This window comes from Schistocerca cancellata, chromosome 1, assembly GCF_023864275.1.
Source record: "Schistocerca cancellata isolate TAMUIC-IGC-003103 chromosome 1, iqSchCanc2.1, whole genome shotgun sequence".
Classification (NCBI taxonomy): Eukaryota; Metazoa; Arthropoda; class Insecta; order Orthoptera; family Acrididae; genus Schistocerca; species Schistocerca cancellata.
The window spans coordinates 714,825,157-714,838,911 of record NC_064626.1 but is presented as its reverse complement, the minus strand read 5'-3'; positions in this window follow the sequence as shown (position 1 = coordinate 714,838,911).

Here is a 13,755-nt window from a genome sequence, read left to right as displayed (position 1 = left end):
TAGCCCGCGCGATGTCACCACTGACAGCGCGGTAGGGGCTCTCACAACTCGAATTGGAGCACTCTGTGCTGCAGTACCGTCTAGGACTGATCTCTTATGGCGAAACTAGGCATCACACGGTATCCGATAGCATGATACCGGCTTCTAACATAACCTACCCTTGCATGACCTATTGCAGTCAGCAAGACATCCGCTACTGCTCTTACTACCCTACCTAACTATTGCAGAGGTTTTTCTCCCTTGGCGCTTGCCTTGGCACTTTTTTCCCTCTGTCCTTAAAACCGCTACCCTTCGTTCGATTTTCGACCCAATCTATCTCCAGATGAGCGCGTATAAATGGCTAACGTTAGCCAGACGTACTCAAACATCGCAGTACCCACATCCTGCGACACCTCACTTTAGTGAAAACTAACCCTTTGTGCAGAGATGGCAGTAGACCGTTTGAGTTGCCCATCATGCCGGTGTGGGCATGGAGGGGCTCCACCTCTATTTAAAAAAAAAAAAAAAAAAAAAAAAAAAAAGCGTGGCTACGCATCCCTGTTCGTACGTTCCAGAACTTGATTGGCTCTCTTCCTGCATGTCTCTCAGTATTGTCCAAGACACACTGTTGTGGAAACACGTGTGAACCCAGTATTGAGACCGTAACAACAGTGAGCAGCGATAACACGTGCGGCTGAGGCTCTTAGGCTGTAGCGGGGACGCAGTGTTAACTTGGCGGCCGAGTGGAAATTTCACGGTAACCACACCTGGCGCTCGGAGGGTTGGTCCGGCAGCCGCACTCATTTCGGAGCAAATTGAGCCGGCGCGCGGAGCCAGCCCGCTCGGGGGGCAGAGAGACCTGTTGCCCGCGCGCCGGTGGCGGGGGCAGGGGAGGGGGCGGCGGCGACGCGAGCTGCAATCAATCGCGGCTGCCGCCCCTCCCGCGCACCCCCGGCCGTGTCAACGCGCCCCCCACCACCCCGCTGGCCTACGCCACTGACAACCAGTCGCCCGGTGCGCCACCCCGCGGGAGCGCCACAGACGCGCACGTGCTGCTGGCAAAATAATTGGATTAGCGCCGTGTTCGGGGGCGCGGCGAGGGGCGGCGCGCCGTGAGGGGTGCGGGGGAGGGCGGGCAGAGTTATCAGGTGCGGCGCGGCGCGGCCGCCCGCAGACGCGACGGCGACTCCTCTGCAGACAGACGGCGAGCGCCCGCCGCCCCCAGTGCATGGAAAGAGGTAGGAGGGCGCGCCGCCTCGCGCTAGCCGCACAGCCTCCACTGGAAAGAGATCTCCTCCGTAGCTCCCATTACTGTCTCTGCCGTGCAGTGTGCTTCTGCTCACTGATGGCAGATAGTTTTTCGTCAACACACGAGCCCTCGCGTCGGGAGGTTACGCAGTTCGAATACACAGAGTGTTCGGGAATTCTCGTTACAAACTTCTAGGAAAATATACTGTTTTTATTCTACGACGGTTGCAATTGAGATGTTTGTCATCTACTTCTGCTTGAGTGACGGGATTAGGCGCGACGCGGCATAGTTATTAGTTTACATATCGAAAGGAAACGTAACGAAACATCCATTTATCACTTAAGGGGCGAAGGACGTCATACCGTTGGAGCAGGAGAGGCACCACAGGACATTTTAATATCCACTGTGTATACTTTTACAAATAAATTCGTAAGACTTTGTCAGCATGACCAGAACGGATTCAAGAATTCACACTCGTAGCAGTGGAAGTTCGAAAACACAACAAAATAAATTTTTTTTTACACGTGAAATTTCATAATTTTTTTCACTTACTAATGGCAGTATTTGTTGCTATAGGTACACTTTTCTTCATAAGTAAGAGAGACTCTTCGATGAATTTTGCACAGCATACAAACCATACTTAAAGGTGTCTGAAACTCTAGAATTTTCCAAATCTATTAAAAACTGTGGTAAAGATTGAGGTAATTAAGTATAAAATTTGTTTTTTCTAAACATGAAGTTTAAAATATAACAGCTCATTCGTTTTTCCATAAATTAAATAAATTCTAGAGTTTCATACACCTGTGAGTATGGTATGTATGCTGTGCAAAATTCATCGAAGAATCTCTAACTTATGAAGAAAAGTGTACCTATAGCAACAAATGCAGCCAATAGCAAGTGAAAATAATTATGAAATTTCGTACGTAAAAAAACTTTATTTTGTTATGTTTTCGAAATTCCACTGCAATGAGTGTGAATCCTGAATCCTTCCTCGTGATGCTGACAAAGGTTTATGAATTTATTGGAAAAAGTATAGACACTGGAAATTAAAATGTCCTGTGATGCCTCTCCTGCTCCAAGTCGGCCCGTTTGACGTCCTACCCCACTTAAAGACATTTTCTCGTATTAACACTTAAACATTGCTCGTTTACTTTATCCCGAAACGAAAAAGAAACAAGCATACTTTACGTACAGAAGAGTACTGATGCATTACAATAAAGGCTCGACGTGGCTACCACCGACGGTGTTACAGACATTGTACCTGCGAAGCCTGTTCTATTACACGCTCTCTATCACCCCTGGAGTCTCTTCAGTTTCTAGTGCAGCGTCCAGAACTCGTGCTAGCAGATCTTCCTCTGATTCTACAAGAGTCTCGTAAAAACTTTGCATAAACTATCTTAAATGGATGTCTCGTTATGTTTCCTTTCGAACTGTGCTGCTTCACGCCTAATTCAATTTCTCGAGCAAAAGTAGATGAACAAACATTTGAATGGAAATCGTCGCCGAACAGAAACTGTACGTTTGTGGACAAGAGTTCCTATTCAAAAGATCTTGGACTCATTCCCCTCTACAAGTCTTAGCAATTTGTAACGGGAATTACTGAACAACGTGTATTTGCTACAATAACTGCTTCGTATCATAAATAACGTATGATAAAAGCACGTAACTCCTTCTTACGTTCATATGTTTCCCGTCAATTAATGTCACGATAACTGCAACTCAGCAAAAATACTACATGGTACAAAACTTACAGAGAATATTACAAGAAATCAACGTTTCCATAATTGTTGCCAATAGAGCGATACGGTTCTTTTTTTTTAATTCTTTATTCAAAAGATAACTACAATGATACATATCAACCCACTACCTAACTCCATTAGTGGGTTCTAAATTTACAGTCGTATTACAGTTAATACAGCTTAATTTACTAATACTACAGGTATGGTAGTACTTCTGTTATTTCACCACTACAGCCATTTCTGATTTACTATTACTCCATGCTACGTGTTTCTTGGTTGATAGTTAATTGTGACTAGTTGTCTACAGCTGTTATTTGTGTTATGTATATGTTACTTTATCTATACTTAAACTAATCTACACTGCCTGCAGCGTTACAGGTGTGCCAACGTGTTACAGACCTATGTTGTTGGCCTTGCCCACCGAGCTAGCCCCAGTGGGCATGCCCCTGGCACTGGGCTGGCGATACGTTTTTAACTGTCGAAATATACTTCTATAATAATTATGTTTAACCGCCAGTTGGTGACACAAGGTCGCGGTTATTTGCCGAATCATACAAATGAAGAAAAAAAAAGCTAGGATGGGCTGTTAAACGCCCTTCGAACAGACATTTCTCATATTTAAAACTATTACTGGACGGAAATGTAAATGCATTCAGTCATTATACAAAGCTCTAAATCAAATGAAGCGTAACACGTTGCTGAAAAATGTTACTCTTAAAGTATCAGGTCATTCTTAATGGTGAAAAATTACCAAGTTGTGTTTTCATTCACAAAAATTCACCTATTGCAAAATAAAAGATAGTAATCTGTAACAAAACGCAGTTTCTTCGCTTTTTTCCTTGCAAACACAGTTTATACACCATAAAACAATGGAAGAACCTACCAAGAACTTGTCGCAGTATTTTGAAAATCAACACACCATTCTGTGGAAACCAAACCGCGCTACTGACAATGCCTCGCAACTTTTCGTTTTTCTGATATTTTTGGAGCCCTCAAAATTTACCACATTCACAAGTATGCCCTTTCTCCCTTGAAAATATATAATAGACCTTGAAAACTAATCCAAAGTCGAACTAATCTGAGTTTAACAGAATGAAGAACCAGTCCAAGTTGTAAATATTTTTTCATTCGATGACTAGTTTTGAGTCGAAGAGGAGGAGGAGATTGGTGTTTAACGTCCCGTCGACAACGAGGTCATTAGAGACGGAGCGCAAGCTCGGGTGAGGGAAGGATGGGGAAGGACATCGGCCGTGCCCTTTCAAAGGAACCATCCCGGCATTTACCTGAAGCGATTTAGGGAAATCACGGAAAACCTAAATCAAGGTGGCCGGAGACGGGATTGAACCGTCGTCCTCCCGAATGCGAGTCCAGTGTGTGAACCACTGCGCCACCTCGCTCGGTTTTTGAGTCGACACCCATTTTCAAATCAAGATGATAAAGTCGAAAATGGCCTTTCCGAAGATGTCAACAAACTATGCAATGCACATTCGCAGTGCATACAGATCGGAAATGCCATTTTCGATTTTATTATGTTGATTTAAAAATGGGTTTGACTCAAAACTAGTTATCGAATGAATAATAAAATATTTGCGATTTGGACTGATTTTTCGTTCTATTGCTTAACAGAAGTTGCCTACCCAAGCTACTCCAGCATGCTGGAAGTTTGCAATCTGCTTTTCACCACATGCACCTTTTCCTGCAGGGTAATCTAATTCATGTATCACATTGAATAAAACAATAAAGCAACGAATCATATCAGACAGCCAAATACAATTATCGCTAACGCTATCTATATCAAGAGTGTTTCCTGTTATTTAAACGTGTACATGTTTTAGTGTCGTTGGGCCGTTATCGACGCTTCACAGTGGCATTAAAATCATAGAGCAGTTTAACATTTTCTTCTTGTCGACACCGTAAATTCTCTTCTCTAACTTTTTTAACAGCCTCAGAAAATAGGTGCTAGTTTACTATAAGAACTTTTGGACAGAATGCACTTTAGACATGAAGATTGCATTGCATTTCGTCCCAAGTCTACAACGTGAGTTCTTAGAACACAAATGTTGTCGAAGAAGTCAGAACAGCACTTAAACCAGTTCTGTCTCTATGAAACCACAAGTTTCTGTTTAAATGCTCGAAACATCATTTGTTATCAGTTCGTCCTGCACCCGTCGCCTGGCTTGATGGTATTCAAAGACCATTTTGTTACTTAAACGCCTGTTCAATCATGAATCTTTGTATTCATATGACGATATTGTATGACATGAAAATCATAGAACAACAATTCATCCGATATGCGGTACCAGACGACTCATTCTTTCGAAATATCTTTTCTACTCCATTGTAAAATCAGACATGAACCTGGCCTTAGTCGTGTCTGCATACACATTATTACTATGCAGGGTAGTCCCGTGATGTTACAAACTTTCATCTACATCTACATCTACATCTACATTTATACTCCGCAAACCACCCAACGGTGTGTGGCGGAGGGCACTTTACGTGCCACTGTCATTACCTCCCTTTCCTGTTCCAGTCGCGTATGGTTCGCGGGAAGAACGACTGTCTGAAAGCCTCTGTGCGCGCTCTAAACTCTCTAATTTTACATTCGTGATCTCCTCGGGAGGTATAAGTAGGGGGAAGCAATATATTCGATACCTCATCCAGAAACGCACCCTCTCGAAATCTGGCGAGCAAGCTACACCGTGATGCAGAGCGCCTCTCTTGCAGAGTCTGCCACTTGAGTTTGTTAAACATCTCCGTAACGCTATCACGGTTACCAAATAACCCTGTTACGAAACGCGCCGCTCTTCTTTGGATCTTCTCTATCTCCTCCGTCAACCCGATCTGGTACGGATCCCACACTGATGAGCAATACTCAAGTCTAGGTCGAACGAGTGTTTTGTAAGCCACCTCCTTTGTTGATGGACTACATTTTCTAAGGACTCTCCCAATGAATCTCAACCTGGTAACCGCCTTACCAACAATTAATTTTATATGATCATTTCACTTCAAATCGTTCCGCACGCATACTCCCAGATATTTTACAGAAGTAACTGCTACCAGTGTTTTTTCCGCTATCATATAATCATACAATAAAGGATCCTTCTTTCTATGTATTCGCAATACATTACATTTGTCTATGTTAAGGGACAGTTGCCACTCCCTGCACCAAGTGCCTGTCCGCTGCAGATCTTCCTGCATTTCGCTACAATTTCCTAATGCTGCAACTTCTCTGTATACTACAGCATCATCAGCGAAAAGCCGCATGGAACTTCCGACACTATCTACTAGGTCATTTATATACACTCCTGGAAATGGAAAAAGAACACATTGACACCGGTGTGTCAGACCCACCATACTTGCTCCGGACACTGCGAGAGGGCTGTACAAGCAATGATCACACGCACGGCACAGCGGACACACCAGGAACCGCGGTGTTGGCCGTCGAATGGCGCTAGCTGCGCAGCATTTGTGCACCGCCGCCGTCAGTGTCAGCCAGTTTGCCGTGGCATACGGAGCTCCATCGCAGTCTTTAACACTGGTAGCATGCCGCGACAGCGTGGACGTGAACCGTATGTGCAGTTGACGGACTTTGAGCGAGGGCGTATAGTGGGCATGCGGGAGGCCGGGTGGACGTACCGCCGAATTGCTCAACACGTGGGGCGTGAGGTCTCCACAGTACATCGATGTTGTCGCCAGTGGTCGGCGGGAGGTGCACGTCCCCGTCGACCTGGGACCGGACCGCAGCGACGCACGGATGCACGCCAAGACCGTAGGATCCTACGCAGTGCCGTAGGGGACCGCACCGCCACTTCCCAGCAAATTAGGGACACTTGCTCCTGGGGTATCGGCGAGGTCCATTCGCAACCGTCTCCATGAAGCTGGGCTACGGTCCCGCACACCGTTAGGCCGTCTTCCGCTCACGCCCCAACATCGTGCAGCCCGCCTCCAGTGGTGTCGCGACAGGCGTGAATGGAGGGACGAATGGAGACGTGTCGTCTTCAGCGATGAGAGTCGCTTCTGCCTTGGTGCCAATGATGGTCGTATGCGTGTTTGGCGCCGTGCAGGTGAGTGCCACAATCAGGACTGCATACGACCGAGGCACACAGGGCCAACACCCGGCATCATGGTGTGGGGAGCGATCTCCTACACTGGCCGTACACCACTGGTGATCGTCGAGGGGACACTGAATAGTGCACGGTACATCCAAACCGTCATCGAACCCATCGTTCTACCATTCCTACACCGGCAAGGGAACTTGCTGTTCCAACAGGACAATGCACGTCCGCATGTATCCCGTGCCACCCAACGTGCTCTAGAAGGTGTAAGTCAACTACCCTGGCCAGCAAGATCTCCGGATCTGTCCCCCATTGAGCATGTTTGGGACTGGATGAAGCGTCGTCTCACGCGGTCTGCACGTCCAGCACGAACGCTGGTCCAACTGAGGCGCCAGGTGGAAATGGCATGGCAAGCCGTTCCACAGGACTACATCCAGCATCTCTACGATCGTCTCCATGGGAGAATAGCAGCCTGCATTGCTGCGAAAGGTGGATATACACTGTACTAGTGCCGACAGTGTGCATGCTCTGTTGCCTGTGTCTATGTGCCTGTGGTTCTGTCAGTGTGATCATGTGATGTATCTGACCCCAGGAATGTGTCAATAAAGTTTCCCCTTCCTGGGACAATGAATTCACGGTGTTCTTATTTCAATTTCCAGGAGTGTATATTGTGAAAAGCAATGGTCCCATAACACTCCCCTGTGGCACGCCAGAGGTTACTTTAACGTCTGTAGATGTCTCTCCGTTGATAACAACATGCTGTGTTCTGTTTGCTAAAAACTCTTCAATCCAGCCACACAGCTGGTCTGATATTCCGTAGGCTCTTACTTTGTTTATCAGGCGACAGTGCGGAACTGTATCGAACGCCTTCCGGAAGTCAAGAAAAATAGCATCTACCTGGGAGCCTGTACCTAATACTTTCTGGGTCTCATGAACAAATAAAGCGAGTTGGGTCTCACACGATCGCTGTTTCCGGAATCCATGTTGATTCCTACATAGTAGATTCTGAGTTTCCAAAAACGACATGATACTCGAGCAAAAAACATGTTCTAAAATTCTACAACAGATCGACGTCAGAGATATAGGTCTATAGTTTTGCGCATCTGCTCGACGACCCTTCTTGAAGACTGGGACTACCTGTGCTCTTTTCCAATCATTTGGAACCTTCCGTTCCTCTAGAGACTTGCGGTACACGGCTGTTAGAAGGGGGGCAAGTTCTTTCGCGTACTCTGTGTAGAATCGAATTGGTATCCCGTCAGGTCCAGTGGACTTTCCTCTGTTGAGTGATTCCAGTTGCTTTTCTATTCCTTGGACACTTATTTCGATGTCAGCCGTTTTTTCGTTTGTGCGAGGATTTAGAGAAGGAACTGCAGTGCGGTCTTCCTCTGTGAAACAGCTTTGGAAAAAAGTGTTTAGTATTTCAGCTTTACGCTTGTCATCCTCTGTTTCAATGCCATCATCATCCCGGAGTGTCTGGACATGCTGTTTCGAGCCACTTACTGATTTAACGTAAGACCAGAACTTCCTAGGAATTTCTGTCAAGTCGGTACCTAGTATTTTACTTTCGAATTCACTGAACGCTTCACGCATAGCCCTCCTTACGCTAACTTTGGCATCGTTTAGCTTCTGTTCGTCTGAGAGGTTTTGGCTGCGTTTAAACTTTGAGTGAAGCTCTCTTTGCTTTCGCAGTAGTTTCCTAACTTTGTTGTTGTACCACGGTGGGTTTTTCCCGTCCCTCACAGTTTTACTCGGCACGTACCTGTCTAAAACGCATTTTACGATTGCCTTGAACTTTTTCCATAAACACGCAACATTGTAAGTGTCGGAACAGAAATTTTCGTTTTGATCTGTTAGGTAGTCTGAGATCTGCCTTCTATTAGTCTTGCTAAACAGATAAACCTTCCTCCCTTTTTTTATATTCCTATTAACTTCCATATTCAGGGATGCTGCAACGGCCTTATGATCACTGATTCCCTGTTCTGCACTTACAGAGTCGAAAAGTTCGGGTCTGTTTGTTATCAGTAGGTCCAAGATGTTATCTCCACGAGTCGGTTCTCTGTTTAATTGCTCGAGGTAATTTTCGGATAGTGCACTCAGTATAACGTCACTCGATGCTCTGTCCCTACCACCCGTCCTAAACATCTGAGTGTCCCAGTCTATATCTGGTAAACTGAAATCTCCACCTAAGACTATAACATGCTGAGAAAATTTATGTAAAATGTATTCCAAATTTTCTCTCAGTTGTTCTGCCACTAATGCTGATGAGTCGGGGGTGATAGAGAAGGGTAAATGTATCAATTTGAGGTAAGGACCCTGGTCCGGAAACGACCAAGTCGGAAGATGTAAGCGAAAATCGTTCTGATACCTCTGACAATGGAATACATGTACCGGTACTGTTGTTACTAAGATTGTAGGGTAAGTAACTTTCAGAGATGGTAGTATCCAGCAAAACAAGGGAAAGAAAGTCCAGTAAACATCGGCTCTAAATTGCATACATTAAGAGATATGAGCACTTTTTCATCTTCGCTACTGCGAAACACATCTCTTCTACTAAACAAGTGCCCAGAGCTCATAAAATATGCATTTTAGAGCCCATGTTAACTAGATATTTTTTCTTGTTTTGGGTCATATTTCCTCCTCTGAAAGTTGCCTACCCTATTGTCTTGCAGTAACACTGCAGGTATGTGCATTCCACTGTTAGAGGTATCAGAATGATTTCCGCTTGCAACTTTCGACTAGGTCGTTTCCAGACCACGACCCTTACCTCAAATCGATACATTTACCCTTCTCTATCATCTCTGAAAGATTGTAACATCATCACGGAATTACCCTGTGCTACCACGGTTTTTTTTCCTTAACATATCATAGTAATTTGAGTACTATAAGCACGAAATATAAAACAACGTACCAAGCAAAAAAAGTACTGTGAACAAAATATATGTTCGAGCGCGTCTTGTGACGACATGTCAGCCTTGAAATGTCTCATTACTTCGTCATTATTAAGTCACTTGGGCGCCTGTTCTCTGTAAATGTAATTCTGTTTACGCACTGGCGTTGAGCGATTATAATGCTTATTATACAAATGTCGTGGGTACGAGAACATATATTTATTCACTCCATGAGTAGTGCAATTTTTTTTAGCCTCGTGTTTGAACTGAATGCAGATATTTCTTGTGCATCAAAGCCTACAGAAACCAATGTATGCCACTTTATTGTAGCTCAATACAGTATACTTCATATCTTTATTGTTTGTGTCTAATCACATCTTGAAAAACATATATGTTAAACGCAGCTACTTTGGTCTGGTTTAATAGCAAATTTTTGATACGTATTCTGTCTTTTTTTTTTAAACTATGACAACAATAACGATTGTTTCTAGCGTTCCATCACCACACTAACATTCAGAGAGGAGACTTTCCTACGAGATGTAAGCGAAATGTGACCATTCTAATACGAAGTCGACAACGTATTGCTGTCGACAGACACAACTTTGTCCCGCTGGTACTCGCTACTTAGTGCTCATCAGTTCTCATGACTTGCATGGAACTACGTGAAACATTAATGATCTGGTCGGACCATTTGAAACAGCGATATCATGTTCTACGCAATGCACAAACGGACCACGTGAAATATATTTTGCCACGAGGTCCTCACATATACTCATTTTCAAGAGATACTTTAGTGTGTTTAGTTGTTTCTGAAACTGAAAGAAATTCGCCATTTAAAAGTTTCTTTGTAACCACTAACGGTATGCATAATTAAGAATATATTGGACGCTTTGCTGAATAGTCCACACCATTTCTAATGTTTCTTGCGCTCTAAAAAGGTATGTTACATGCCACTGCTGATGTTACATAATCCAATTGACTCATTATTAGTAGAAGAAACAACATTTCATGACACGAAACTCTACAAAATTAAGAAATGCTTATACACTATCCAGTCGTATTAATGTGACCATCTGTCAAAGGCCTCAAGAATTACCTTTTGCAGAGCGGACTGTAGTGAGGCCTGCAGAAAAAGAGCCGGTGAGATTCCGGAAGATGCCGACAGGTATGTGTAACCATGGCAACTCCAGTGCAGCGGCCAGATGCGCTAGATTTCTCGGGTGAGGGCCCATGCTGCTGCGAGCTGCGTCACATGTTGCTCTGTCCTGCTGGTAGATGCCATCACGCAGAGGAAGACAGACTGCATGCAGGGGTGGTCATGATTCCTAACGATAGAAGCATACTGTACCCACTATACCTCCAGAATGACGACATCACCCAGGGAATGCCATGAAAACATTTCCCAGGTCATAATGCTATCTCCTCCGGCCTGGACTCTTCGGACGTTTGTTGCAGGATATTTTTACTCAGACGTTCCACGCCGCACTCGCCAATGGCCATCTGTCCTACGGAGCAAAATTGTGAATCATCTGGAAAGGAGACCTGTCGTTACTCAGTGAACATCCAGTTGTGGTATTAGCCTGCAAATTCCAGTCTTCGTCGCTGACGAGCAGCAGTAAGCAAAGGTGCATGAAATAGACCCCTGCTATGGAGGCCCAAACGCAGGGACTTTCCTGGACGATCACCGAGAAGACAATGTTGGTATTCCCTTGGTTTGCCTGAGCGGTCAACTGTTCAATAGTTGCACCTCCATTCGCCTGTACATACCTCCGCAGCTGTCGTTCATTCCTGTCATCTACCGCCCGTCTACAGCTCTGTCACGCTACCTCTGCGCACAAATACAGTTTATGAATGAGATACAATAGAATGATAGTTTTAGCACTGCTGCCACACCGAAGAAAATAAAGAGGGGGACACACACCTAGAGAGAGACGGACAATTGTCTATCGGTGTGCATGTTCTTCTCGTATCCACGCCACTTCTAGCCTTAACTGCATTCACAACTAATTACATTGTACTTTACTTCATAGTTTTATCATCACAGATACTACCATCACTTCATCGTAACCAAGCAAGAAACGAACCCCTTGTTTTAGTTTTTTCATTGTTTAAAATGCCGGGGTGGCCGCGTGGTTCTAGGCGCTACAGTATGGAACCGCGCGACTGCTACGGTCGTAGGTTCGAATCCTGCCTCGGTCATGGTTGTGTGTGATGTCCTTATGTTAAGTAGTTCTAAGTTCTATGGGACTGATGACCTCAGAAGTTAAGTCCCATAGTGCTCAGAGCCATTTGAACCATTTTCGAACGAATCTTTCTTCTCAATTTGGAACAAAATTCCTGTCTTTTCACATCGCCCAGCATTCATAGTATTTAGCACGAATGTGGTAGCTACAATGAAGAGCCAAAGAAACTGGTACACCAGCCTGACATCGTGTAGGGCCCCCGCGAGCACGCAGGAATGCCGCAAGACGACGTGGCATGGAGTCCATTAATATCTTAAGTAGTGCTAGAGAGAATTCACACCATTAATCCTACAGGGCTGTCCATAAATCCGTAAGAGTACGAGGGAGTGGAGATCTCTTCTGAACAGCACGTTGCAAGACATCCCAGGTATGCTCAATAATATTCATGTCTGGGGAGTTTGGTGGCAGCGGAAGTGCTTAAACTCAGAAGAGTGTTCTTGTAGCCACTCTATACCAATTCTGGACGATGGGGTGTCGCATTGTCCTACTGGAATTGCCAAAGTCTGTCAGAATGCACAATGGGTATGAATGGATACAGGTGATCAGACAGGATGCTTACGTTCGTGTTGCGTGTCAGTGTCATATCTAGACATATGTGGGGTCCCATATCACTCCAACTACACACGTCCTACACCATTACAGAGCCTCCACCAGCTTGAACAGTCCCCTGCTGGCATGCAGGTTCCATGGATTTATGAGGTTGTCTTCACAACCGTACACGTCAATCCGCTCGATACAACTTGAAACGGGACTCGTCCGACCACGCAACGTGTTTCCAGTCATCAAAAGGCCAATGTCGGTATTGACGGGCCCGAAACGAGGGTAGAGGAGTGGGTCTTCGGCTCCGAAAGCCCATATCGATGATGTTTCGTTGAATGGCTCGCACGCTCACTTGTTGATGGCCCAGCAATTTGCGGTAGGTTTGCGGTTTTGTCACGCTGAACTGTTCTCTTTAGTCGTCGTTGGTCCCGTTTTTGCAGGATCTTTTTCTGGCCGCAGCGATGTCAGAGATTTTGTTTTACCGGATTCCTGACATTCACGTTACACTCGTGAAATGGTCGTACGGGACATTAGAATATGCTTTTAGAAGTTTAAAAAACTTTGCTGGCTTCGTTTTCAGTAACATGTCTACACTTGCTACTGAAACACTACAGAAGAGCGGGCATCGTATTTTACACCGCAATGAGGTGGCGTAACTTTTAACGGTTAGTCCAAGTGTAATCTCCGATGTCAAAGAACATCGCTCCAAAGTTTCCTGTCTCTCTGACAAAGACATCAGGGAATACTGCGGAAAGCTTGGAGATTTATGCCAGTTTGATGCAACGCCTCTGTTGATTCTTCTTTCCAGTAGCAACTTTGCACTGTAAGGGATGCATCACTAAAAGTTTTATGATATCTTTTATCTCTTCGGATACTTCTGGCAATCTGGAAGTGAAATACGCGTTAGTCTTACCTTATCATCATTTTTTAGCTTGATGTGTAAACTAAATAACAGAGTTACACATTCCATGAAACATATTTAAATCTCGTTAAAATTCTTCTAGGTGTCTGTCCGCATTCTGAATATGTAAAACTTTACAGAAACACTCTGAGGAAGGT